At 43.2% G+C, this 26,461-nt stretch overlaps 1 protein-coding gene across 2 annotated transcripts in view; it reads left to right on the top strand.

The window, feature by feature from the left end:
- LOC105184482 (GTPase-activating Rap/Ran-GAP domain-like protein 3) overlaps positions 1 to 26,461 on the top strand; it is a 63,648-nt gene that overhangs the window by 10,269 nt on the left and 26,918 nt on the right. Inside the window, exon 1 of one of the 2 annotated variants that reach the window (XM_011143310.3) lies at positions 20,896 to 21,091. The exons of the other annotated variant lie outside the window; for it this stretch is intronic. The gene's annotated coding sequence lies outside the window, so the exon portion shown is untranslated. Of the gene's footprint in view, positions 1 to 20,895; positions 21,092 to 26,461 lie in introns of those variants that run through there. 2 annotated transcript variants of the gene reach the window in all.

The raw sequence follows: 26,461 nt of genomic DNA, 5'->3' as shown, positions 1-26,461 counted from the left end.
CCGTAAAACGCGGCCCCTCCCGACGCCGTAATAATTTCAGCGGAAAACCCCACCGCCGCGCCGTCGAGCTCCATCGGAGCTCGCGTTCGTTAATCGGAAGTTTCTGATAATCCGCAGGAGCGAATGGCGTAACGAGCCGCGTGCAGAACCTTCTCTCACCCGCTGTGAAAATCAGGGGATGAGAAAAAGGCACGCACTCTCTGCCCCCACCCCCTCTCCCTCGCTCTCCATGCAAATGAGGCCGTATAAAATGAGTCACGAGTGTGAGATAATAGTAATACTAATAATAATAATAATAATAATAATAATAATAATAAATTGTAACGATATAATAATTACCGCGAAACTGATGGCGAAACTCTGCGATGCTCGATAAGGATAATAACGATAGTAATATTGTTGTTATTATTATTGTAATATTTATCGAGCGTTACAGGAATACATCAAATTTGCGGTGATTAAGAACAGTTCCCTCGATATAGTTTTAATTTAAAAATCTAGTATTTGTATTTGTAAGCGAACACGCGCCGTAATTTCGGATAATGGCGCATCGCGCGAAATTGGCTGCTCGAAAGAGAGGATAATCCTGGCGATTTCACCGCCGGTGAAATCCAGTTGATATTAAAAATATCCGTCTCATTAAATATGCCTTTCTTTAGACGGTTAAATATTTTTCAAAATACTCAACCTACGCGAATCTTTCATCACAAGTTGAAATTGCGTGTTCCGCAGACTGGAAAGTTCCAGCTTTGCTCGTCACGGAAGTCTGCCGAGATTTTCGAGTTTCCGATAGAACGGTAATAAAGGCAATCGCGGCTTTCGGATAATCGATAAGCGAGGGAATGACGAGCGGCGAGTATCGAAAACGACATCGACAACAGGCAACGGGAATCGGCATCGCGCGCGCTGCTCAATCGATACCTCCAACGTCGCCGGAAACGTCCCTCCCGGAGGCGTCATCGAGCTCTTCTCGCACTTTTCCCGAGTTCCTCCGCGGGCGAGACTGACCGCGCTTGGGCATGATAAAAAATATCGCGGCCGTTGAACGCATAAAGATAACAATGAATATTATTGTTATTATTACTGTTATATTTACCGAACGTTACAGGAATACATGAAATTCGCGGTGCTCTGTGATTGGGAATAGTTTCCGTGATATATTGGATATCCCCTCGATATATATGGTTCGGAAAGTAATTTCGGCTTTTTTTCGACAAATAGTGTTAATTTCCTTTCTCAAGCGGTTAACCTCATCTTAGACCGGAAAATGATTTTACATTTTTACCACGCACATTTCAAGCTTCATTTGGAAAAAAGTTGTTTTGGAACCTGTCAAGTTGTTTTTGTTCAACGTCGCGTCAAAAATGAAAAACCAACGTGAGTATTTTCGTCACATTTTGTTTTTTTATTACTGTGAAGACAAAAATGCAGCGCAAGTGAGGAAAATATTGTGTATATGGAGAGGATGCGTCGACTGAACGTCAACGTCAGAATTGGTTTTCGAAATTTTGTTCTGGAAATTTCGACCTCAAAGATGCATCGCGTTCTGGAAGATCAGTTGAGGTTGATGAAGACCAAATAAAGGCACTGGTGGACGCAAATATACAACATTTAACAACACGAGAAATTGCTGAGAAATTGAATTTATCGAATTCGACCGTACATGAACATTTGAAACAACTTGGTTGCGTCTCAAAGCTCGATATTTGGGTTCCACACGTTCTTAAAGAAAAAGATTTGATTCGTCGCATTACCATCCGCGATGTGCTGCTGAAACGTGAGGAAAACGATCCATTTCTAAAGCTACTCATAAGCGAAGACGGATTGTGTACAACGCTATTAAACGCAGCTCATGGAACAGATGTGACGAACTAGCTCAAAGCACACTGAAAGTCGACATCCATCAAAAGAGGTGATCTCTGTTTGGTGGGATTGGAAAGGAATGGATTTTTTTCGGAGCTGCTACCAAACAACCAAACGATTGATTCGAATGTATATTATCATCAATCGGACAAATTGAATGATTCCATCAAGCAGAAGAGACCAGAATTAGCGAACAGAAGAAGGTGTTGTGTTTCATCATGACAACGCCAGACCTCACACAAGTTTAATGATTCGCCAGAAGCTGTTAGCGCTTGGATGGGATTTGCTACCGCATCCACCCTATTCAGCTGATCTCGCACTATTCGATTATCACTTGTTTCGATCACTGCAAAATTCTTTGGATGAATAAAAATGTCGATTCAAATGAAGGTGTCAAAAACCACTTAACTCTTTGAGGCACGTATGTTTCAGAAAATCCGAATCATATGAAAATTTATATATGCGGGGATTTCTGGGGTCGCTGATGACGAATTCGTTATCAGATTTTCGAAATTCAAAATGGCGGATCCAAGATGGGGGTCCAATATGGCGGACGCAAAAATGAAAAATCGCCATAATTTCGGTGATAATGGATATTGTAGGATTTTGGAGTCGCTGATTACGAATCCGTTATCAGATTTTCAAAATTCAAGATGGCGGGTTCAAGATGGCCGCCACAAATAAAAATCGCGATAATTTTGATGACATCGGTGATTCGTAATCATCGACCTTGAAAGCTAACCAGAGTACAATTTTAGCTAATTTAATAAAAATTCTATGATCCGCCATCTTGAATCCACCATCTTGGAAAATTAGTTTTGGAATTTGGACCTCAGATTCGTAATCAGCGACCCAAAAAACCCCCAAATCTTGATCCTGAGCAAAAGATTCACTCATAGTTCGTGGAAAATGATTTTTTTCTGTAAAAATGTGTATTTTTCACACTTTGTTTATTTATAATAAATGGACAATTTATGCAAAACAATCTTTTCAATCTTTCATGTATATTCCCATATCATATAGAAGCTAAAAAACGCAAAAAACCCGACAAGAATCCCTCAAACATGACATATTTCATGAAAATGTGAGAATAAATAGGTGATAAGTATACTCACCACTATGCCTCAAAGGGATACAGTTTCTTGCCAATAAGGACTAGAAGTTCTACGAGCGTGGAATCATGTTATTACCTCGAAGATAGCAAAAAAGATGTTAGAACAAAATCATCCATTTTTATGTAAAAAACCGAAATTACTTTCCGAACAACTCAATAGTTTTAATTAAAAAATCTAGTATTATACCTGCAAGCGCGCGCGGCAGCGTACACGTTATCCTGCGTTATCCCGAGAAACGCGCGCGGAGTCCGCTGAGAGGCCACCGGAAAATTATGGAGGAAGAGGGAGGGGGGGATTTGTTTGTTCTCGAAAAATCACACAGTTTGCTTCGGTTGCGCGTCTTGTTGAGGAGGATGAACGCCGCTTTCCCGCGAGAGAACAAGAGAGGAGGAGAAAGAGGCGAGATCCGCCGGCGCTTGATATTAATGCGAGCGGGGTTGCGCCGCAATAACAACAATGTAGCCGTCGCCGGCGCCGCCGCCGGCTCGACTGGCTCCGCAATATCGGATTTTGGTGCCTCGCTCTTTATAATTAACCCTTTTGCTATTGGACTGGCCCGAGTATCTACCGCTCTCTCTCTCTCTCTCTCTCTCTCTCTCTCTCTCTCTCTCTCTCTTCCTCTCTCTCTCTCTCTCTCTCTCTCTCTTCCTCTCTCTCTCTCTCTCCCTTTCTCTCTCTCTCTCTCGTGCCCTCTCTCTCCCTTTTGTGTCAAGCCGATCAATCTCGATCACGCTCGGCCGAGTGGAAGCTCGTCCGCGGCATCTCGATGGCGTGCCGAGGGGTCGCCGGGACAAAGCGGAAATATAGAGCACATGAGGGGCAGCAAGGACGGACGAGGGGGGACAATGCGGCGGGAGGAGGCAGGGGAAGGCGAGGAAGCTAAGAGAACGACGGGGAAGACCCGCGACGAGAGGAAAAACGACTTTGCGCGCGGTCAGCCAGGTACAGAGAGGGAGACAGAGACGGAGGGAGATTGATAGGCGAAGAGCGAGTGAAAAAGAGAGAGTGAGTGAGTGAGTGAGAGAGAGAGAGAGAGAGAGAGAGAGAGACGAAGACAACAAAGACAGCGAGGAGGGGGAGTCGCCGGACGCAGGATTAGTCGTAGTATTATGGTTGCGCGAGGAGGCGAACTTTTTCGCCGACTCGGCCCAGCGCCGAGCGAGTGTATCGCCGCGCGAGTTACGTCACCGCGGCCCGCATTCGAAGGCGCGCGGCGTGCACGGCACGTATATCGATTTCGCGGCTGCATAACGAGACCTTTGTGGATACAACGCGCCGTATTCCTCGCACGCGCGCGCGTTCATGGGCGCTTCTCGACGCGCGCTACCCTCGCCGATGCCTGCGCCTCGCCGGGTCGCCGACCTCGCGCTCTCCCCCCCGACAGATGCGCGCCCGCCCCGCCCTGCCCCGCCCCGCCGCGCCGGAGGAAGGAAATGTTTACAGGCGTTGCGATCGGGACCGCGCGAACGGGGTCTTCGCGCGCGTGACAGCGCTTCGGGGTCGCTAGTCGAGGAGGGGAGGAATTCGCCCGCGGGGTCTCTTCTCTTGCTCTTCAGCCTCGGACCCACCCGGTGAATTTTCGCGAGGGGGCGACAGGATGCTGGTCCTTCGATGGGCCCTCTCACCGACGAAGTGAAATGACGCTTCACACGGAGTTGGGAAGTACAAGTCGTTATTTGTAACGAGGTCACAGTTAGAGGATTCTTTTCTGGTGACTGTAACTTAACTTCGTTCCGCTTTTTCCAGCTGTGACTGTAACTTAACTTATAATAGTTACAGTTCGTTTGATAACTAGTAATTAATTTAATAGTTACTTTGTATGTTTCAAATTTATATTTCTGGTAGATCAGCACGATAACGCGACGCTTGTAATGCGATGCTTGATATCCAATAAGTATGCAGTTATTCTGACTGCATTTGGAAAACGCGCTATTGCGTTATCTATCTTTATCGTCTATTAGATGTAAAACAAAGATAAAATGACGCAATGGCTGTTAGTCTCCTCTCCGAACGCAACCTGTATTTCTTTCAAAGAAATTGTACGCCTGTTGGACATTTCCGTCGCGCGTCGCCAGTCCTTATTTGTTAACACAATCTGCGTTCAGCGTGAAGTGCATATAAAAAATTCAAGCAATGGATAAAACATCTCAATCTTTGAAGAAGAATTGTAAAATGCCATGGCCAGCATATGCAGAAATATTTGAGTTACAGGAAAAATTTAGAAACGAATATAACTGGGTATTTCTCTGCAAAATGTGCGCTGGCAAAAAAATTATTTATCCAAGTAGAACTTCAACTGCAAATTTAAGAAAATGTAACGAGTGTAAGTCTTTATTTATAAAATATCAATATATTTTTTTAGTGAAAAATCTAATTTGTAATGTTAAGATTACTTTTAATATTTTTAGTATTTATTATCCTTATCAAATTCATTCACTTTCTTATAATCGTTATTAATAGTCTTAAATAATAAATATGAATTGCTTATTTAAATTAATGAATCCAATTTGTAAAAAAAATTATATACGATATGAGGAATATATAATAATCAATAAACTACTTTTATATAAAATTGAAGGAATTCACACAATTACGGAATTTAAAATAATAGCACAATTATTAAAAAAGTAACTGAGAAGTAACGACTCGTTACTTTCTCAATAACTACTGTAACATATTATTTTTGAAGGTTAGTAACTTGTGACTGTAACTAGTTACCTTTTTAGTGAAGAAAACTATAACTGCAATTAGATAGTTTTATAAAGTAACTTTCCCAACCCTGATTTTACATCGCTCGTAATAATATCGCGCTTCTCTTCCGGGTAGAATTGGCTGCAAGCATATATTTGTTTGTCTGTGTTTTTTGGTTCTTGAGTTGAAGGATGCAGCAACTACATCGACGTTAACTTTCCCGTAAGGGAAGGGGGAGGGACGACACACAGAGAGAGAAAGAGAGAGAGAGAGAGAAGAAGGGGCGCGGGAAGAAACAGGAAGTTAAAGGGAGGATCAAGACTTTAATCGCCCATGATGCAAATGTTACTTCTCCCCGTTTCTTATCCTTTTCCTCCTTTTCTCCCCCTCCTCCCGCCCTTCCCGTCGTTGCTCTTTGGAGAATGGCTCATTGGCCGGGAGGGATGGGAAATTATCATTTTCGCGATGATGCCGAAAGCGCCGCGGCGGCCGCGGGAATGTGTGAGTAATACCTGTGCCGCGCGCGCGCGCGCGTGCGTGTATATGTGTGTGTACACTTGTGCGGTGGCCCGAATGCGAATTCAGATTAATGCGTGTACGCACATGCATGCGCTACTAATCTATGTTACGCGCGCAAAAAAAAATGGACGCCACCGCGGCGGCCGCGTTATCTTACGCCGCCGTGATATCGGAAGGTGCGCTTTCCCTTCGCGGGCAAGAAAATGAAATGCGAAAACAGCACACGCCACGGTGCGCAAGCAGGTGTGTGTGTGTGTGTGTGTGTGTACTCGTTCGCACAAAGCCTCACCGACAGCCACGATGACGTGCTGCGTCATGAAGCCTGCGCGCCGCCTCTCCTTTGCGGAGGAGAGAGTTCACGACGTGTGTGTTTTCTCATTTGTCAGCGTGATTAAGACGGACATGCATATGGGGAGGGGAAGGGGGAGGGAGAGGGCAGGAGGGCACCTTTGTCGTACCTTTGAGCGGCGTCCTGTCGATGCGCGAAGAATTCGCACGCGCGCGCCGCTCTCTCTCTCTCTCTCTCTCTCTCTCTCTCTCTCTGTATCTATCTATCTATCTATCTATCTATCTACCCATCTATCTACTTGTCCTTCCGCGCAAATGAAATTCCGGGACTCGTTTTGTTTCGAGCGATACGTATCGATAGGTGACGTTTCCGCGGCGGGGCGACGGGGGCAACGAAGAGGAGAGCCGCGGACGTGAAGGACTAATAAGTTTCGAAGTCGCGTCTCGCTCCACCTCGCCCCGCTCCAGCCCCGACTCGCGTCTATTTTTGCGCGCGTTATCCGAGCGACTACATTGGTCAAACGGCGTTATCGCCGTGAGTTGCCTGCTTATACGCCAGCTCGGCGCGTGTCCCATTTTCGCGGTCGGCTATCTCCGTAATTATACGCGCTTTTCAATTTACGTAATAGGCGACCCACTTGCCGCGGCTCGGCCGCGGTGCGTAAGTGCGTAGGTGCGCAGGCAGGTAGCTAGCCGGAAGCTTGGCTGCGAGAGCAGCCGAATGAGAAAAGAGAGAAAAAGAGAGAGAGAGAGAGAGGAGGGAGAAACGTGTCTATCGTCACTCCAGGGTTAACCCTATAAGGGCGAGAGGGAAGAAATTACTGGTAACTGAACAAGGAATATTGGGTTGTTTGGAAAGTAATTTCGGTTTTTTGCGTGAAAATGAATAGACGATACATTGAATAGAAAGGAAAATTTTATTCTGTTTATTCTGTTAAGTACTGACTATTTTGTTCCAACACCTTCCGCCATCTCTGAGGTAATAACATGATTCCACGCTCGTAGAACTTCTGGTCCTTATTGGCAAAAAATTGAATTAAGTGGTTTTTGACACCTTCGGTTGAATCGAAATTTTTAACATTCAAAGAATTTTGCAGTGATCGAAATAAGTGATAATTGGATGATGCCAGATGAGCTGAATATTGTGGATGCGGTAGTAAATCCCATTCAAGCGCTAACAGCTTCTGGCGAGTCATTAAACTTGTGTGAGGTCTGACGTTGTCATGATGAAACACAACATCTTTTCTGTTCGCCAATTCTGGTCTCTTCTGCTTGATGGAATCGCTCAGTTTGTCCAATTGATGACAATACATATTCGAATCAATCGTCTGATTGTTTAGTAGCAGCTCCGAAAAAAACCATTCCTTTCCAATCCCACCAAACAGAGAGCATCACCTTCTTTTGATGGATGTCAGCTTTCGATGTGCTTTGAGCTAGTTCGTCACATCTGTTCCATGAGCTGTGTTTAATAGCGTTGTACACAATCCATCTTTCATCTCCAGTTATGAGTAGCTTTAGAAATGGATCGTTTTCCTCACGTTTCAGCAGCACATCGCAGATGGTAATGCGACGAATCAAATCTTTTTCTTTGAGAACGTGTGGAACCCAAATATCGAGCTTTGAGACGAAACCAAGTTATTTCAAATGCTCATGTACGATCGAATCCGATACATTCAATTTCTCAGCAATTTCTCATGTTCTTAAATGACTATTTGCGTCCACCAGTGCCTTTATTTGGTCTTCATCAACCTCATCTGGTCTTCCACAACGCGATGCATCTTTGAGATCGAAATTCCCAGAACAAAATTTCGAAAACCAATTCTGACGCTGACGTTCAGTCGGCGCATCCTCTCCATATACACAATATTTTCCTCACTTGCGCTGCATCTTTATCTTCACAGTAATAAAAAAACAAAATGTGACGAAAATGCTCACGTTGGTTTTTCATTTTTGACGCGACGTTAAACAAAAACAACTTGACAGATTCCAAAACAACATTTTTTCAAATGAAGCTTGAAATCTGCGTGGTAAAAATATAAAATGATTTTCTGGTTTGATATCGTTGTACACAATTCATTTGCCTTAAAAAGGCAACTAACACTATTTGAAAAAATCAAAATTACTTTCTAAACAACCCAATATTTTATCAGGTGTATGCAAAAAGTCTTAGTCTCCTTTCTCAGCTCTCTAATGTAATTATTTTAATCTCTAATGTAATTATTTTAAATTAAAATAGTTTCTCGTCGTTTTTGTAAGGCTGCTATTGAGCTTTCTAGAACGCCATTCATCATGATTCATTGGTGCACATAACTTTAAAAATAGCAGTCAGTACAATGAACGATGAAAAACTTTATATTGGACACTACGTTCGATAGGAATTCCAGGAAGAAAAAAATGTTGCTGAAACGCGTACAAAAAAAGAAAGTATGTCACGGTTATATCGCAGCGACAGGTATAAAAATAGCCAAAATAATCGTTCAGTAAAAATTGTACAATCCGACATTGCAATGTCGATGACGATAAATGGTAAATGTCGTACAACTCCTGAGGAGTCCGAAATGAATTTTAAATACCCAAAATGCTCTCCGAGCGCGATAAAAGAGACTCCGTTTCCGAGTCATGCGTTTCAATTCTTTCATTACGAATTCTGTTTTTCTTTTTTTTCATCCCCATAATTTTTACAGAAATATGTCAAAGGAATAGAAATAGACTAAATAATATTATTTTCCACGAATTTTACTCGTCTTACAATTCAGATTCACAAATGGACGATTCTGAATGGGTGCACTTTCTCACAATAAGATGTGTCTCGTTGGTGAGTAGAAAGGATTAATTCCCGTTCACTTTGACGCGAATTCTCACGTCTCGACGACGAAGCTATCGCGCGCGCGTCACTCTCTCGCTCTCGATTGCGCAACGCGTTAATGGGCACGATACGGCCCTCCAGCGCTTCTTTTCGAGGAAGCCGCCTAAATCCACTCGTCGTATCAGTGCGTTCGTGGAAATCACTCGGATCCACCGGCATTTTCACGCGAGCGTCCTCGTAGGGTGCGTACGCGCGAGTGTTTGCGCGTGTACACTTGGCGATAGCTGCGGCGATTTTCACGGGGGAAAATTCAATGCCGCATACCCCAAAAAAAGTATTCTATTTATAAAGTACTCTCTCCCATTGTCTCACATTCTAACAAGTAAACCTCGGGAAACGTCAGACGTCGATTTGTTTCCAATTTTTTGTAGTTATCTTTTATATCAAAAAATATGAAGAAATCTGTTATCATTTTTAGCTTAAATTAAACTTTTCAATTTTTTCGAAATTTCTCAAGTTTTGCACAAGCTTATACATTTATACACTATTTTATACATATTTAAAACAATATTTCTTAAAAATATAAATATCTGATTTGTTGAAACTTGCACACACATGTCGTCGATTGTGAATCAGAACCATTTTGTAAAATTCAAAGTGGCGGATCTAATATGGCTGACGTCATTGTTGAAAAAGTGTTCAGTTTTACGCTACACTCGACGTTGGGTAACGACGGTTTACTCTTCTGCAAAATTTTTTTTCTTCTTTTTTTGTTCATCTCTTGTTCATTTTTACCAGATTTTGACGTTAAAATGAGCATGTTTGCTGGATAGTGAGCCGAAAGATTACTTGTGCAAAACTACAAAAATTTTATAAAAAATTGAAAAAATTAATTTAAGCTAAAAATGATAACAGATTTCTTCATATTTTTTTGTACATAAAAAATAATTATAAAAAATTGGAAACAAATCGACGTCTGACGTTTCCCGAGGTTTACTTGTAAGCGAAGCCTCTTATAGAAAGAAGATTCCTCTTTCGATAAAGCGATTAAAGTGAAGCATTCGTCCAAAATTTATTAGATATTATTCCAACTGTTTTCCTCTTATATTTCAAGATTTCCTCTTATATCAATTAATTTTCCTCTTATCTACCTCCAGACATGAACGAAAAAATAACTATATGCCCGTGGCTCAGAATAGTTGGAACGCTTTTAAAAAAAGATGTGTGTGTTGCTGCAACATATAACGAAGATAATTTACTCATATTTGGTCGAATGCAGTTTGCAATCTATTGCAAGAAATCGAATAGTATATTCTTTCTCTTAACTATTCGAATTCGAATCCGAATCCCTATGATTCGAATCCGAATAATACGAATAGGAATCAAATACATTATTGTTTGCGTGCATCAGCTACAAAACGGGCCACCTGGGCCTGTATATTTGAACCCTTAACTTGCAATTAACTTAACTTGTAATTAATAACTTAATTACAAATTACTTTAAATATTTAAATATATATTTTACTTTAAGATGATATTACAATATCATCATTATTTGCATATTTAATAGTCACATTAAATTTTTTAATGATTCGATTCAATTGCATTCGATTCGATTCGAATTCGAATTTAAAAAGTGAGATTCGATTCGATTCGATTCGACATAAAAATTTTTGATTCGCACATCTCTACTTTTAACTATGTTTCACACAACTGGTTATGATGAACATCTTTATAGCTGTGAAGTGCGTAACAAAACTGATTGGAAATTTACTTGTTATGATGATCTTGTTTCATTCGTGCCTACTTATTGTAAAACTGGATCCAAAAATACATGTATATATTTTATATATTTATATATTTATATGTATTACTTTTCACTATACACTGTAATAATTTTCTTTCAAATTAACTAGTATAACCAGTAAGAATAAAATACAGTGAAAATAAATAATAATCCTCTTAAAAAAAGATATAAGTAATCTGTGTACAAACAGAAGAAAGTTATATTAAAATCAATAAAATTTGCATTTAATATATGACATAACCAATTGCATCATAACCAATTGTGTGAAACATTAGTTAAAAGTAGAGATGTGCGAATCAAGAATTTTTATGTCGAATAATCCCTCTAACTTTAAGAATAATGTGTTTATAATATTTTCCTCTCAATCTTCGAGGAGTTCTCTTGAGGCCATATATAAGAATAAAATCTTCTAAAATTTAGATGATTCCGCTTGTCCTGAGATTACTTTCTTTGGCCAAAGTAAATTTGCTTCTCAGGATCAGGAATTTTTTCCGAGATACGTTTCGGCCAGTGAGACTTCTGGTTCCTATCAAATTCCTGGAAGGCAAAAGTCCCGGTCTCTTCGAGCGAAATGCGTTTAACCCGCTCGTCGTCACGTTTTCGCGATATTTTACTGACAGTATTCTGTGTAGCCAGAGAAATTTAGAAATCAATAGAATATTAATCGCGGCGTAAAATCGAGGTTCGACGCGCAAGACGCGCGCGTGGAGCCGCGCGATTACCGGCCGGGGTGCGCGATGTCTCTCCGGGGACTTTCCTCTTGGCACTTCCGCGGGGGTGGCTCCACATCGGAATTTGGGGCGCACGTATGTCCCGGGCGACTCGCCAAATTATTCATCAGCCTATCGACGCTCCTTCGGCTCGTGTCACACGCGGCTCGCGATAAAAAGCCATCGCGCGCACCTTCGTGCCTTCGTTTGCGAAGCACGCCTTGCCCGCTATTAGCGAGATAAAAGCGCCTCAGGGGCGCCGATAACGGAGCGGAATTGCGCATCGCATCGCATCGCAAACGCACGCGCCAAGGCGCGGGGGGAGTTCCCCGCTCGCGAGGGGGGCCAACGAGTGACGCAACGATCGCCGGCGCGGAATTGCGCGCTGCGCCTCTTCGAGCCTCGCAATTTCTGCCGAAGGTCGCGGCAGGTGAGAATCGCGCGCGACTTCCGCAATTTTAATGAGCAACCGTCGCTCCATTGTGACGAGCGAAACGCCCTCGTCTTTAGTGCAGGAGCGACCTCCCCCTGCGCCTCTTTTAATGACCGCGTCGTAGTTTTCAGAAACGTAGTTCAGAAACACGCCGAAAATAGGCCGCGCGCAGCCGAATGCAATTTCTGCCCGCCCCTCCCCGCTGAAGTCGTCCCAAGTACAAAAGGGCTATTTATAACCGCGGCGAAGCTCTCGCGTGAGCGTTTGCGGACACCTGTTCGGGTCTAAACCCGTTTTTCCTTCTTTTCCTTTTCTTTTTTTTTTTTCTTTTTGCGTCATCGCTTCGACAACGGGATAAAGTTCTCTTTGTTTTGACGCTTTAACGATGGAATTAAACCCTCTTCTTTCCTCCGTCGGTCGTCCCAACGGCATAATTAAAGCGGAATGTGCGGCGCACGTACAGAGAGAGAGAGAGAGAAACGGCACCGCCGCGCTCGGCAAAGCGTTCACTTCCCTTCTGTTGGATATCTTCTCTTGGCCATCTTCGACAAAGAATATTTTATGAAGATGACAGTTTTCGAGTATGTACTCTCCTCTCGTCTCGCGAATTTTCGAGTAAAACTTTAATCTCCCTTCAACAGTATATTTTATCAAGCTCGCGCGGGCTCTGCGTGGCGAGCAATTTGAATTCTTCTTTGATTTTATATATATTTTTTTTTATTTAATAGGATTGCCTTCCCTCTCTCTCTCTCTCTCTCTCTCTTGTTGGCTTTTTTCTTCTTGGCTACAAATGTGAGCCAATGAGAATCGCCGACTACAAATGGAAGACAAAAAATGGGCCAGAAGAGGCCATCCGCAGATTGAACGTTGCAGTAACTTTGATATATTATAAAACGTAGAATGACAGAGACATGGCAAAAGTCTGTCTACCCTATTCGCATCCTCTTCAGTGCGGACGACGATACAAAATAGACACAAAAATGTCACAATGACGAATCAAAGGACCTCAGTGTCTTCAATTTCACCCAACTGAACGACGGAAATCGCGGAACGTTCAATCGCGCGAGCGACGCCTCATCGACAAACATTTAATTAACGTTTTCAATTCCGTTGACCAAAAGCGCGCGCACACACACACACACACACACAGAGCACGAGCGCGACGTGCGAAGGGTCAACAGTTCGTCCCGCGCTTCGCGGCGACAGCCTGCCTCCGCGCCGCGCCGCGATAGCGCTTATCAGCGGCTCTTAATCCTTCCGCGCTGAGATAGCGCGCGGCGAGCGCGCGCATCTGTCGCCAATACGTCGCGATAAAATCGTAGAGAGACGCGCGTCGCGCCGACGAGAGGATGCTCCTCATGGCGCGGATTATGTGGCTGCCGCCTTCGCACCCGGGCTGAGATTCGCCGCTTTCGCTGGTCGATAAGAAACCGCCGGCCGAGGCGGCCGAAGGAGGGCCGGCCGGAGGCTTATCGGGAGTCGATAAACCGCCAACAGCACCGGGAGGCCCGGTGCACGTCGTCTCCGGGAGTAGTCGCGCTTGACGGAAAGCAGACGCGCTCCGACGAGCGCGTCGATACGCCGGCTTGTCGTTCACCCGGGGGACCCGGGGGATTATTAGTCGGCATTAATCGCGCGACCGGTTCTGCGCATTTTCGCGTGTCGGAGTTTCCTCTCTCTCTCTCTCTCTCTCTCTATCTCTGTCTCTGTCTCTGTCTCTGTCTCTGTCTCTGCCTCTGTCTCTGTCTCTGCCTCTGTCTCTCTCTCTCTCTCTCTCTCTCTCTCTCTCTCTCTCTCTCTCTCTCTCTTTTCTCTCTCCACCTGATGCGGATTCGGCTTCGCCGGGTTTGAGAACTCTCGCAAGAATCAAACGCGCCGTTTCGTCTGTATTTTATGCTTCTGCATTGAAGCTCTGCGATCCTTGTCTTTCGCTTTTCATAGTAGTGAATAGTGCAGCACTGTTCTTATCACACGATGTATACCTGAAGAGGAGTCACACAGTGTCTTTAATAGACTTGTTTATCCATCCATCTCGCGGTCTATTTCTCTGTCTTGCAGTCCCCGCACCTCCAACGCGCTCGTTATCTTGAAATGACCTTTATAGCCTTTGTCCACGTTTATTGTTCGTGTCTCTCCTCGAAACATTTTTCTCATACATCATTCTATATTAAGAAATCGTTTAGGGGATTTAGCGTGTGATCCAGGTGTTGTTCTGTAAACTCCAGGCGGAGAGAAATGAAGAAAAAAATTTTCTGGTGAGATATAAACGCTTCAGAAATTTCGATGAAAAGCGCCAGAATTCCGTTCGGAATTCGTTACTTTCCAGTAACTTTTTTACAATAACTGTGCTATTATCTTAAATTTCGTAATTGTGTGAATTCCTTCAATTTTATATAAAAATAGTTTATTGATTATTATATATTCCCCATATTGTATATAATTCTTTTTACAAATTGGATTCATTAATTTAAATAAGCAATTCATATTTATTATTCAAGACTATTAATAACGATTATAAAAAAGTGAATGAATTTGATGAGGATAATAAATACTAAAAATATTAAAAGTAATCTTAACATTACAAATTAGATTTTTCACTAAAAAATATATTAATATTTTATAAATAAAGACTTACATTCGTTGCATTTTCTTAAATCTGCAGTTGAATCTTGGATAAATGATATTTTTGCCAGCGCAAATTTTGCAGAGAAATGCCCAGTTATATTCGTTTCTAAATTTTTGCTGCAATTCAAATATTTCTGCATATGCTGGCCATGACATTTTACAATTCTTCTTCAAAGATTGAGATGTTTTATCCATTGCTTGAATTTTTGATGTGCACTTTACGCTGAACGCAGATTATGTTAACAAATAAGGACTGGCGACGCGCGACGGAAATGTCCAACAGGCGTACAATATCTTTGAGAGAAATACAGGTTGCGTTCAGAGAGGACACTAACAGTCATTGCGTCATTTTATCTTTGTTTTACATCTAATAAACGATAAAGATAGATAACGCAATAGCGCGTTTTCCAAATGCAGTCAGAATAACTTTATACTTATTGGATATCAAGCATCGCACGTTATCGTGCTAGTCTGCCAAAAACTCAAATTTGAAAAATATAAAGTAACTATTAAAGTAACTGTTAAATCAGTTACTAGTCATCAAACAAATGTAACTAAGTCACAGTAATAGATAGAAAAAAATGGAAGGAAGTTAAGTTATAGTTACTAAAGAAAAAAAAAAGAAACTTAACTATAACTTCGTTACAAGTAACAAGTTACTTCCCAACCCTGCATTTTTCTCCACATATAGAATATACAGGGTGTCTTAAAAATACCGGAAACCTCGGATAACTTTGCAGGATCAAATTTTCATGAAAAACTTTAAATACAAAAGTTGCAGAAAATCGAGTAACGGACTTGATGGTGACCTTTAATTTGATCTTGGTCATGACCTTCAAGGTCATTTGGAGGGCAACTTGCGTTTTTTAAATGGGAACCCTTATTTTTTATTACAATGTTTTTTTTTCTACCAATTAATTTGAACAAATTTTGTCTAAAACATTTTTTTATTTGTCTAATATCTTTTTTAGATATTTGAGGAAAACTTGATAACTTTTTCAATATTTAACTTACGATATCTCGCTATCTATTTGTCGGGAGAAAAAGTGATACTGGACTTTCTTGCTTTATTTAGTCTCAAGAATATATTGTTACAATAGTGCCCTGATTTTTGTCAACTTACTGATTTTTGGAAATTTCAAAATCATCAAATTAACCATATCGTAAGTTAAATATTGAAAAAATTATCAAATTTTCCTCAAATATCTCAACAAATATTAAGCAAATAAAAAAATGTTCTAGACAAAAGTTGTTCAAATTAATTGGTAGAAAAAAAACAGTATAATAAAAAATAAGGGCTCCCATTTAAAAAACGCAAGTTGACCTCCAAATGTCTTTGAAGGTCATAGCTAAGGTCAAATTCAAGGTCTCCATCAAGTCCGTTACTCGTTCGATTTTCTACAACTTTTGTATTTAAAGTTTTTCATGAAAACTTGATTCTGCAAAATTATCCGGGGATTCCGGAGTATTTTTAAGACAACCTGTATTAATAGTACCCCAATAAATAGTAACAATAAACTCTCTCTCTCTCTCTCTCTCTCTCTCTTTCTCTCTCTCTCTCTTTCTCTCCTTCTCTCTCAGCAAAAAGCGTTCCCGGTGCCTCAAAGCCGCGACTCGCTTTTTCTCCAAAGCTAACGAACGAGCACGCGACCGATTCGCCAGGTGATGCAATTCTGTTTATGCCTCGCGATCTCACAACTCGCGCAAAAAAGGGAGGGAAAGGGAAGAGGCTGAAGAAGGCGCGTTACGCCTTTTGGTAACGACAGCGCGTCGTTACTTCCGTCTGTACTGTATTTTCCGCGAGGCTCATCCGCGAGGCCCGCGCGACGTCTTAATTGGCAATTAGCCTCCCGGGGGATGTCGCCCCCTCTTGTTGACGACGAGCCGCGACACAATCGGGGTTATTAATTATACACGAGATTTCTCGAACGTGCATTTCTGCACGCACCGCGGAGAGCCCGCTCGCGAACGTCGTTGTCGATGGGAGAGTCCTCGGGACAGTCGTTTACACGAGGATTTCCACGCTACCTTTTCCTCGCCGCGCGATGAAAAGTCGCGCGGAATATTCGCGCGACTTAAAGATTCGCAGTTTACAGCCGTCGCTTTGTCGAATAAAACTTCCAGCGCGTGTACGCGCGAAAGTCGCGCCCGACCTTCTCGGCGTCTAATTAACCTTCTGAGCTCCGGGTCAGCCTGGGAATTTAGTGTCACTTTGACGGAGGTGTGTCAGATTGGAGCAAATAGTGTCTCGAGAGAAGCTCACTCGAGCGCAGCGCTTCCAGCGCCAGGAAAACGTCAAACGCTTCGTTCTGCAAAAAGGGAAAATTAACGGATATCCGGTTTGCTTTTTCTCCGAGGCGAGCAAGCTCCGACGATAATTAGATAGCTCCAAAAGTGCCCTATTTAACGACGCAGCGGGTGAAGCAAGGACATGTAGTATTTTCGTCCTCAATAGCATTAAATCCTTGAGCACCGAGACTCAAAGGATCAAAACCGACGGGATGAATCGAGCGCGGAGAATCGCGCGGCAGTGTCGAGCATCGATCGCGAGGGAACGACGAATCTTGACCGAGATTAAGACAATCCAAACATTCCCCCCCCCTCTCGCCCGCGTTGAATGTGACGTCTTCATCTCGACGTACTTTGCGGGCATTTCCCGGCGCCGCTGACGTGAAAAATCGAGATGGCCGCGGCGAACAGCCAGTGTGCACGTCTTAAAGCAAGCGTTCCCGAAGTTCCGATTGAAAATCCCGAAATTCTCTCTCAGTCAAGGCCAATGAATGAAAGCTGACAGGCTCGACTAAACTCTGCCAACTTTGGCCGGAATTTTCCGTCCCTCGTCAGTGGAAAACCGTCGCGTCTGGCGCAACATCTCCGTCCGCGTGGACAGCCCGGATCACAACAGGGAGTTGGTGAAAAACACGTTTAAAATAAAAGAAATAGAACAAAACATCGTGGTTCTCTCTTGAAAACTGTGTTTTGTGTGGTCAAATATGTTTTAAGATATGTTATTTATATCTTTGGAGGTACGTATTTTTCAGAAAATCCGAATCACGAAATCATCTGAATCATGAAAATTTATATACGGGTGTTTCTGGGGTCGCTGATGACGAATCCATTATCAGATTTTCGAAATTTAAGATGACGGATCCAATATGGCGGACGCAAATATGAAAAATCGCGATCATTTCGGTGACATCGATGATTCATAATCGGCGACCTTGAAAGCTAACCAAAGCACAATTTCAGCTAATCATATAAAAATTTTATGATCCGTCATCTTGGAAAATAAATTTTAGAATTTGGACCTCAGACATTCGTAATCAGCGAGCTAAAAAATTAACCAGAGTACAATTTTAGCTAATTTTATGTACATTCTATCATCCGCCATCTGGAATCCGCCATTTTGTAAAATGAATTTTAAAATGTGGACCTCAGATTCGTAATCCGCGACCTCAAAAACTAACCAGAGTACAATTTTAGCTAATTTAATAAAAATTCTATGATCCGCCATCTTGAATCCACCATCTTGGAAAATTAATTTTGGAATTTGGACCTCAAATTCGTAATCAGCGACCCAAAAGACTCCCAAATCTTGATTTTGAGCAAAACATTCACTCATAGTCCGTCGAAAATGATTTTTTTCTGTAATAATATATATTTTTCACACTTTGTTTATTTATAATAAATGGACAACTTATGCAAAACATTTTTCAACTTCTCATGTATGTTTCCATATCATATAAGAAGCTAAAAAACGCAAAAAACCCGACAAGAATCCCTCAAATATGAAATATTTCATGAAAATGTGAGGATGAATAGGTGGTAAGTATACTTACCACTATGCCTCAAAGGGTTAAACAAGCGCAGAAAAGAATGTGTTTAAGATATGGAAAATATGTTTGTGCATTTTTAGTACAGTTTAAACATTTGACTTTTGATATGGTTCGGAGTGCAGTTGGATATTTTCTTTAACCATTTTGTTTAAATAATATATATGTACAAGATGTGAACTGTTACATATAATGTATATAATGATTTTTTTAACAACCGTGCAGTGATGTAAATATACATGTAATATAATTTTACGTCCGAAATATATATTAAACACTAAGAAAAAACAGACAAACTTGTGCTTAAAATTCTGGGATGTTTAAAACACGTTTGAAACTTTTGTCTTAACTCTTGAGGGCTATCACGAATGAAATTTCACCCTATGCGAATTTTTCATCTTACACCATAAGAAAAAGTAATTTCAGAACAAACGGAATTATTTAAATTTTAGAGGATTTTATTTCCTACACATGGCCTCAAGGCGATTCCTCTAAGATTAAAAGAAAATATTACTATAAACACATTATAAAGTTAGAGGGACATGTTGTATAATGCAAATCTTATTGATTTTAATATAAATTTCTTCTTATACACAGTTATACACATTATTTAATCCTTTTTTAAGAGGATTACTATTTATTCTTACTGTACTTTATTCTTACTGGTTATACTAGTTAATTTGAAAATTATTATAATATATAGTGAAAGGTAATATATATATAAATATATTTCTGGTTCCAGTTTAACAATAATTAGGTGAGAATGAAATAAGATTATCAACCATAACAAATAAATTTCCAATCAGTTTTGTTATGGAGCTACAAAGATGTTAATCATCATAACCAATTGCACGAAACGTTAAAGGAAAAAATATATTATTCAATTTGTTACAATAGATTATAAATTATATTTGACCAAAAATGAATCAATTATCTCCGTTATACGTTACAGCAACACACATACCTTTTTTAAAAAACGTTCTAAATATTCAGACTCACGAGCGTATTATTTATTATTATTTTTTCGTTCATGTCTGGAGGTAAAGCATGACTGAACAAAAGAAGCCGACATTCCAATCAACGATATTCCTCCTCCATATAAAAGGAAAATTAATTGATATAAGAGGGAAACAATTAGAATGATATCTAATAAATTTCAAATGAATGGTTAATCGCTTTATCGAAAGAGGAATCCTTTTTCTGTAAGAAAAAAAACTTCGCTTAGAATATAAGACTATGAGAAAAAGAAAATAATTTTACAAATAAAGAATACTTTCTTTTCTGGGTATATTAAAAAACGTGACTGACAATACTAATTTTATAGGCAATTTATTCACACTGTCAGTATTGCCAACAAACAAAGGTCAATCCTCGCATACGCTGTGTCCCGAGCGTAACAAGAAAAGTTGGCTTGGGGCGATATTTTGCGGTAGCTTTCAGGGGTTGGACAAAAAATTTAAAACACCGAATGACACTCGGCGGACGCGCTGGATCGCGCGCGCGTCGCGCGCAGATGTCCGGCGCTCGCCGGAAATCCGCCACGGGGGTGGTGGTGGCGCACGCACATGTATGACGTACACACGCGCGTCGTCGAGACGCTGAGACGGTGGGGCGGGGGGGGGGGGAAAGGAGAATTGAGGAGCGACGCGACGCCCCGGTGCCGGCGGCAATACGGGTCACCGTACCGCCGTCGCCGAATCGCAACGCGAAGCGGTGTCGATACGGCGGCTTCCACGGGGCTCGCGCGTCGTCGTCGTCGACGACGACGACGACGACGACGACGGCGACGACGATGACGATGACGACACGCAACGTGCGTGAGCCGTGCGTGGAAGAACAAATAGATAAATGAGCGGCAGCGACGGAGAAAGCACCGGAGGAGGAGGAGGAGGAGGAGGAGGAGGAGGAGGAGGAGGAGGAAGAGGAGGAGGAGGAGGAGGAGGAGGGAAGCAGGGTGCGGTGGAGATGGAGAACGGCAAACAGAAAGAGAGCGGCCGAAAGGGAGGAAGAGGCACGGAGGGCGAGGCGGAGGAGAGGACGCGGGGACCGACGAACTCGACGACGCGGCGCCAGTCGTCGAGTCGCCATGTCACCGCGAACGACCTGCCTCCGTCTCGCGGGGGCTGCCGCCGCGCTGCGTCGTGCTGCTGCTGCTGGCCGCCGTCGTCGTCGTCGGGTGGTGAAGCTCCGCCGCGGCTGGCGAGTTCGCCAGTAGGGCTCGCGGACGCAAGACGCGAGGCAGCAGCAGCAGCAGCAGCAGAGCGCGCTCAGTGCCGCCGCGTGCGTCGAGTGCGTCGCGCGGCCGGTGAACTCGCTGGAAAGGTCGAGCGACCAGCTGGAGCCGCCGATCCTGCCGGCGCGGCGGGATGTGACGGACGCGTGTATCACGCCCTGCATGACGGTAACTCGACGGAGCAGCGGACGCTCTCCTCTCCTCATCACGTGGGGCCCGTCCGGGTGGACGCCGTCCGCGAGGCTCGACGCCGCGCGGAGCGATCGGTAGAGAATCGGTAGAGAATCGGTAGAGAATCGGTAGAGGAAGAAAGTAGCGTGGCCGTCGGCGACATCGATGCTCGCGGCGCGGAATGTTCTCGGGACGACGCGCTCTTGGGTTCTCGCTCTCGGTTCTCTTCGTCGAGGAGCTCTCTTCTAGTTTCGACGGCGGAGCTACTTAGCGGGCGAAGTTCATGATCATCCGCCGGTAGGGAATACGGTAACGTAAAGAATCTGTTCTCGGGGTTGGAAGGAGACCCCTGTGACCCGGACGAGGGAGGGGGGGGGGAGATTTACGCTTTCTCAAGTTCTCGTCCCAAGAATGATCACGCGCTCATACGGAGCGCGATGAGCTCCGGAACGGTAAGAACGCGAAATGGGGAACTCGCTTCAGCTTCGACGTCGCTGAAATTCGTGCCCGATGAAACGGGGAGACCGAGCGAAGGAAGCTATGGCGTGCGATGATGATTCGCACTCGGTGTGTGGATTTTCATGATTTCATCGGGTGCCGACGCGACGCGTTACCCCCCGCGGGAGACGAAGCCGGACGAAGAAGAGAGAGTTGGCAGGACGAAGGCAGCCGCGATTATCCTCGCCGAAAGTTCTAATTTGTTTAAGGACTCGCGGGAGAGACGCGGAGGCACGGCGCGGAGTGGGGGTGAGCTTTGATCCCCGGTCAGGATCGAGCGACCTGGCGAACTCGGCGCGTTTCATCTTCGAGTCACGTAGCGGCGACGCTCGCGTCGCCTCGAATTTCATATTCAATTGGAAACGGACAAGTGTCGCGATAGACAAGACAGCGCGCGGAGCGCTCGCTCTCGCGCGCCAGCCTGAGGAGGAACCTGAAGAGGACACGCTCTTCGGCGTCCCCGGGCGAATATTCCGTACGCGCGCGGAATAATCCTCGCGCACTCACACGACGCGCGCCGGCAGATATTTCACACGTTCGCCGTGATCGAGTCGCCGCATCCGCCCGGCGCGCGGCGAATCCTCGGCGGATGTCCTTCGCCGCGCCGCGCTCGACCGGCTTACGAACACACGCCAGATGTAACGAATGTCGGTCACGGGCCGGCCGACAAAAAGGGATGATCGATGCCTGTTGTTGTTCGCCGCAGGTGGAGCGGACCCCTGAATACGTCCCCGACGGCGCCTTGCCCTCCTCTCCGCTTCCTCGGCTCCATATCGGAAGCCCTCCGCCATCAAGGTGAAAGCTCGCTCGTCCGGCCGCTACCCGATGCCGTTCGATAAAATGAAACGCGAAGGGACGAGCGGCAGCCTCGAATCGCGGCCGCTCGCGTTATTTATACGCTCGCCGCTCGAGCGTATCCATTCATCTCCGCTTCTCATCTAATTAGCCTCGTCGTCTTTCAGCCTCGTCGCGCCGACTGCGCGTCGCTCCGTTCCGCGCGCGTTTTTTATTCCCTCGGAATGCCCGCTAAATTCGCCGCGGGAATTTTCCGCGCGCGCCCGCCCATAGAAGAATATCATTATCTCTTGGGAATCGATATTCTTGACCACCCTTACGTACGCCCGCGCGCGAATCAGGATCTTCCGCCGGCGCCGGCTGTGCTCCTCGAGGCGGAGACGCGTGTGTGTGTGTGTGTGTGTGTGTGTGTGTGTCGGTGAACGCGCGTAGTCGACGGTCTTTAACGGCGTCCCAGTTACGTTTAAGCGCGACGCACATGACGGGGAAGTGATAATTAACGGGGCTGAGTTCTACTCGGAGGAGCTTCGCACCTTCGCAGCTTCGGCTTTCCTCGTGGCGTTTTGTTTGGATAACGGCGGCGAGTCGCCAAGTGCGATGAATGTCACTCGGTCGGTTGCGTCCTGGAAGCTCGGCGGGAGGAAGGACTCGCGCGCGGTGCGCGATCGCCGGAAAATTAGTTGGCTTCGGTATTTCGAGTTTGGAGCTTCGGACTCGAGCGAGGTTTCGAGGAGCGTCCCAAGAGCAGAACAGAAAATCAAGATGACTTCAGAATGACGTGTTGGAAAGAGATATTTTCTTTGTAATGCGATTTTTCCAAATAGTCTTATGTTCTAAGAGGAGCCTTTTACGGAAAAAGGATTCCTCATTCGATAAAGCGATTAAAGCGAACCGTTCATCTGAAATTTATTACGCTGAGAAAAAATTGTAATAAAATTAAACAAATATTTGTTCGAATACGACTTTGTGTGAATACATTTACTCAAATTAAGCGACTACTTTCTAAAATGAAATACGGAGGTTCTCTGAATGCAAAACTTTTCTCTTGAATTTTACAAAATAATTGCTCAATTTAGACAAATGTATTCACAGTCGTATTCGAACAAATATTTGTTTAATTTTAATACAATCTTTTCTCAGCGTTCTAATCAGATAGATTGTTCTAATTATTTTCCTCTTATTTCAAGAGAATTTCCTCTTATATCGATTAATTTTCCTCTTATACGAAGAGGAATACGTTGATTGGAATGTCGGCTTCTTTTGTTCAGTCATGCTCTACCTCCAGACATGAACGAAAAAATAATAATAAATAATACGCTCGTGGGTCAGAATATTTAGAACGCTTTTTAAAAAAGGTACGTGTGTAACGTATAACGGAGATAATTTACCCACATTTGGTCAAATATAGTTTATAATCTGTAACAAGTTGAATAATATATTCTTTCTTTTAACTATGTTTCATACAATTGGTTATGATGAATATCTTTGTAACTATGAAGTCCGTAACAAAACTGATTTATTTGTTATGATGATCTTATTTCATCCGTGTCTACTTATTGTAGAACTGGAGCCAGAGATATATTTATATATATATATATATATATGTATTACTTTTCACTATACATCATAATAATTTTTTCAAATTAACTAATATAACCAGTAAGAATAAAGTACAGTAAAAATAAATAATAATTCTCTTAAAAGAATTGATTAAAAAAATAATCTGTGTATAAGAGAAAATTTATATTAAAATCAATGAAATTTGCATTACTTATTTATTTTTTTTACTTATTCATTAATAATATACGGGTCTGACCCCTTTGGTACACAAAGATTGAAACAGTAGTATATACGAGTAAGAAAATTCTCATACAGTAAAAAATGAAAGAGGAAGAAAGAAAGAAAGAAAAAAAAGGAAAGGAAAGAGATAAGAAAGGAAAGAAGAGAAAAAGAAATTTCCTTTATACATATAACATATAATTCCTCTAACTTTAAGAACAATGTTTATAATATTTTCCTTTTAATTTCAAAAGGAATCCCCTTGAGGCCGTGTACAAGAATAGAATCCTCTAAAATTTAGATGATTGCGCTTGTTCTGAAATTACTTTCTTTTGGGTGCGTCGAAATGATGAGGGAAAACTCATATTTCATCGTGATTCGGTCATTTCCTCGTCATTTCGATGTTATTTTGATGTCATCATAATTTTCTGCTCTGCTTGGGGTTGATCGTTTATTTGTTCATTTCTTCACTCACGGGAAAGAGGTCTCTATGGAAGAAAATTCAATGATGCAAGTAAATTGCTCAAACAGCTGCGAAATCACAGGATTGTAAATTACGGCGTTCTTCGGGGTTTAGAATTACGCGCGGAACAGGGCTTCCTCGCGATGTCCAAACGGAATCTCAAAGTGCGCATCAGGAGCTCCGATATCCCGCATCTCCGAGCGGAGTTCGGAAATCGCAAGACTTCGAACTTCGACTCGAAATGACGAATTGCGCCGAAGTTTCAAACACACCGCGAGTAACGCCACCTCCAACATCCGTGAGTTGGCTGTTACTCGCCTCACCGGTAATTGCAAGGACGCGCAATGTTCGCCGTTGTTTCTCTCCGGAACGGAAGGAAAAAAAGCAGAGAGAGAGAGAGAGAGAGAGAGAGAGGGAGAGAGAAACATTCGCTGTCATTTGTCAGCGCTGCGGCTCGCGGCGAGCATGATACACAAATTATCCGGGCTGACACATAATTATCCGCAATGACACCGCAGGTGTGACATAAGGCGAGGCTGTAAGCTGCGACGCACATCACTCGCACCGCGGAGTGCCGAGCGCGCGCAGGTGCATCCCGCGTTATCGCGCGATAATACGCGAAAAAAGGATCGCAAGGCGCCCGTCGCACAGTGGGTACAAATAGAAATTTACTGTTCAAAAGTCGCTAGAGACCACAATTTTATCAGTCGGCATAGCAATCGGGATGCGTTTCTTTTTTTTTTTTTTTTTAATTAAACGTTAATCAATGTAGAAAAAAAAGCTGTCGATTTTTGAAAATATTCCTTCAAATTTTGCGGTATTAAAAAGAATTCGTAAGAAATTATCAAGTTTTGCGGGCCTCCGTTACAAATGGAAAAACTTTCCATCTCTTCGCTGCGCAGTACAGTGTGCTAAGGTTTTCAGCATCGCTGATTACGAGTCTGATATAAAAATCAGAATTTGGCAGTTAACAATTGCTAATCTCCTGTCGACATAAACAAAATCATTGTTTCAACACAGTGTATATACGTTGCAGTAGAGTATACGAAGCCGTTCAACATAAATGTGAAGTCTGATGCGAAGTATGACGAAAATAACAAATTCGGCGGAAAAAAGTTGCGAAATAATTTGTTTATAACAAAATTGTTCAGGCAATGTATTCAGAAAATGACAGGTTTTGAAAACCCGATGCTTGATGATGATTTGAAAACATCAGATCGAAGCTACGTATTTGGTTTTCGTGAGAACAATTCAGAATTACACTGTGCTGCGCAGCGAAGAGATGGAAAGTTTTTCCATTTGTAACAGAGGCTCGCAAAACTTGACAATTTCTTGCAAATTCTTTTTAATACTGTCTTTGTAATACTGCAAGATTGTGGTCTCCTTTTTGCGACTTTTGAACAGTAAGTTTCTATTTGTTCCCACTGTGCGTCGCCTCGCACTTTGGTCCCCTCCGCGCGCGCGTGTGTGTGTGTGAGTGTCGCGTGTGAGCGTCTCTCTCGCGTGTGATCGGATTGAAGCGAGGACAAACTTCCAGGCGGAAGCGCCACGCAAGAGAGCCCGAGTTGTTAATTTCGCGGAGAGACAGACAGCTCGATCCCCGCGGTCGCAGATTCGCCCTGAAGAGAACCCTGAAGAGAAGAGAAGAGAAGCCATTCTTTGCAGATGCTCAGTTATCAGTCGATCGTTTACTCGCTCATTTATTCGCTCACGGGAGAGAGAAGTGTCTGTAGAAGAAGATTCACAGATATGTAAACAAATTGCTCAAGCAACTGCAAAATTACAGGAATTGCAAATCACGGCGTTTTTTCGGGCGTTCTTTAGAATCACAC

The sequence above is a fragment of the Harpegnathos saltator genome, unplaced genomic scaffold (genome assembly GCF_003227715.2).
Source record: "Harpegnathos saltator strain DR-91 unplaced genomic scaffold, Hsal_v8.6 scaffold26, whole genome shotgun sequence".
In the NCBI taxonomy this organism is placed as follows: Eukaryota; Metazoa; Arthropoda; class Insecta; order Hymenoptera; family Formicidae; genus Harpegnathos; species Harpegnathos saltator.
Note: the sequence above shows the minus strand (reverse complement) of the source record. Positions and strands in the feature narration are given on the sequence as shown.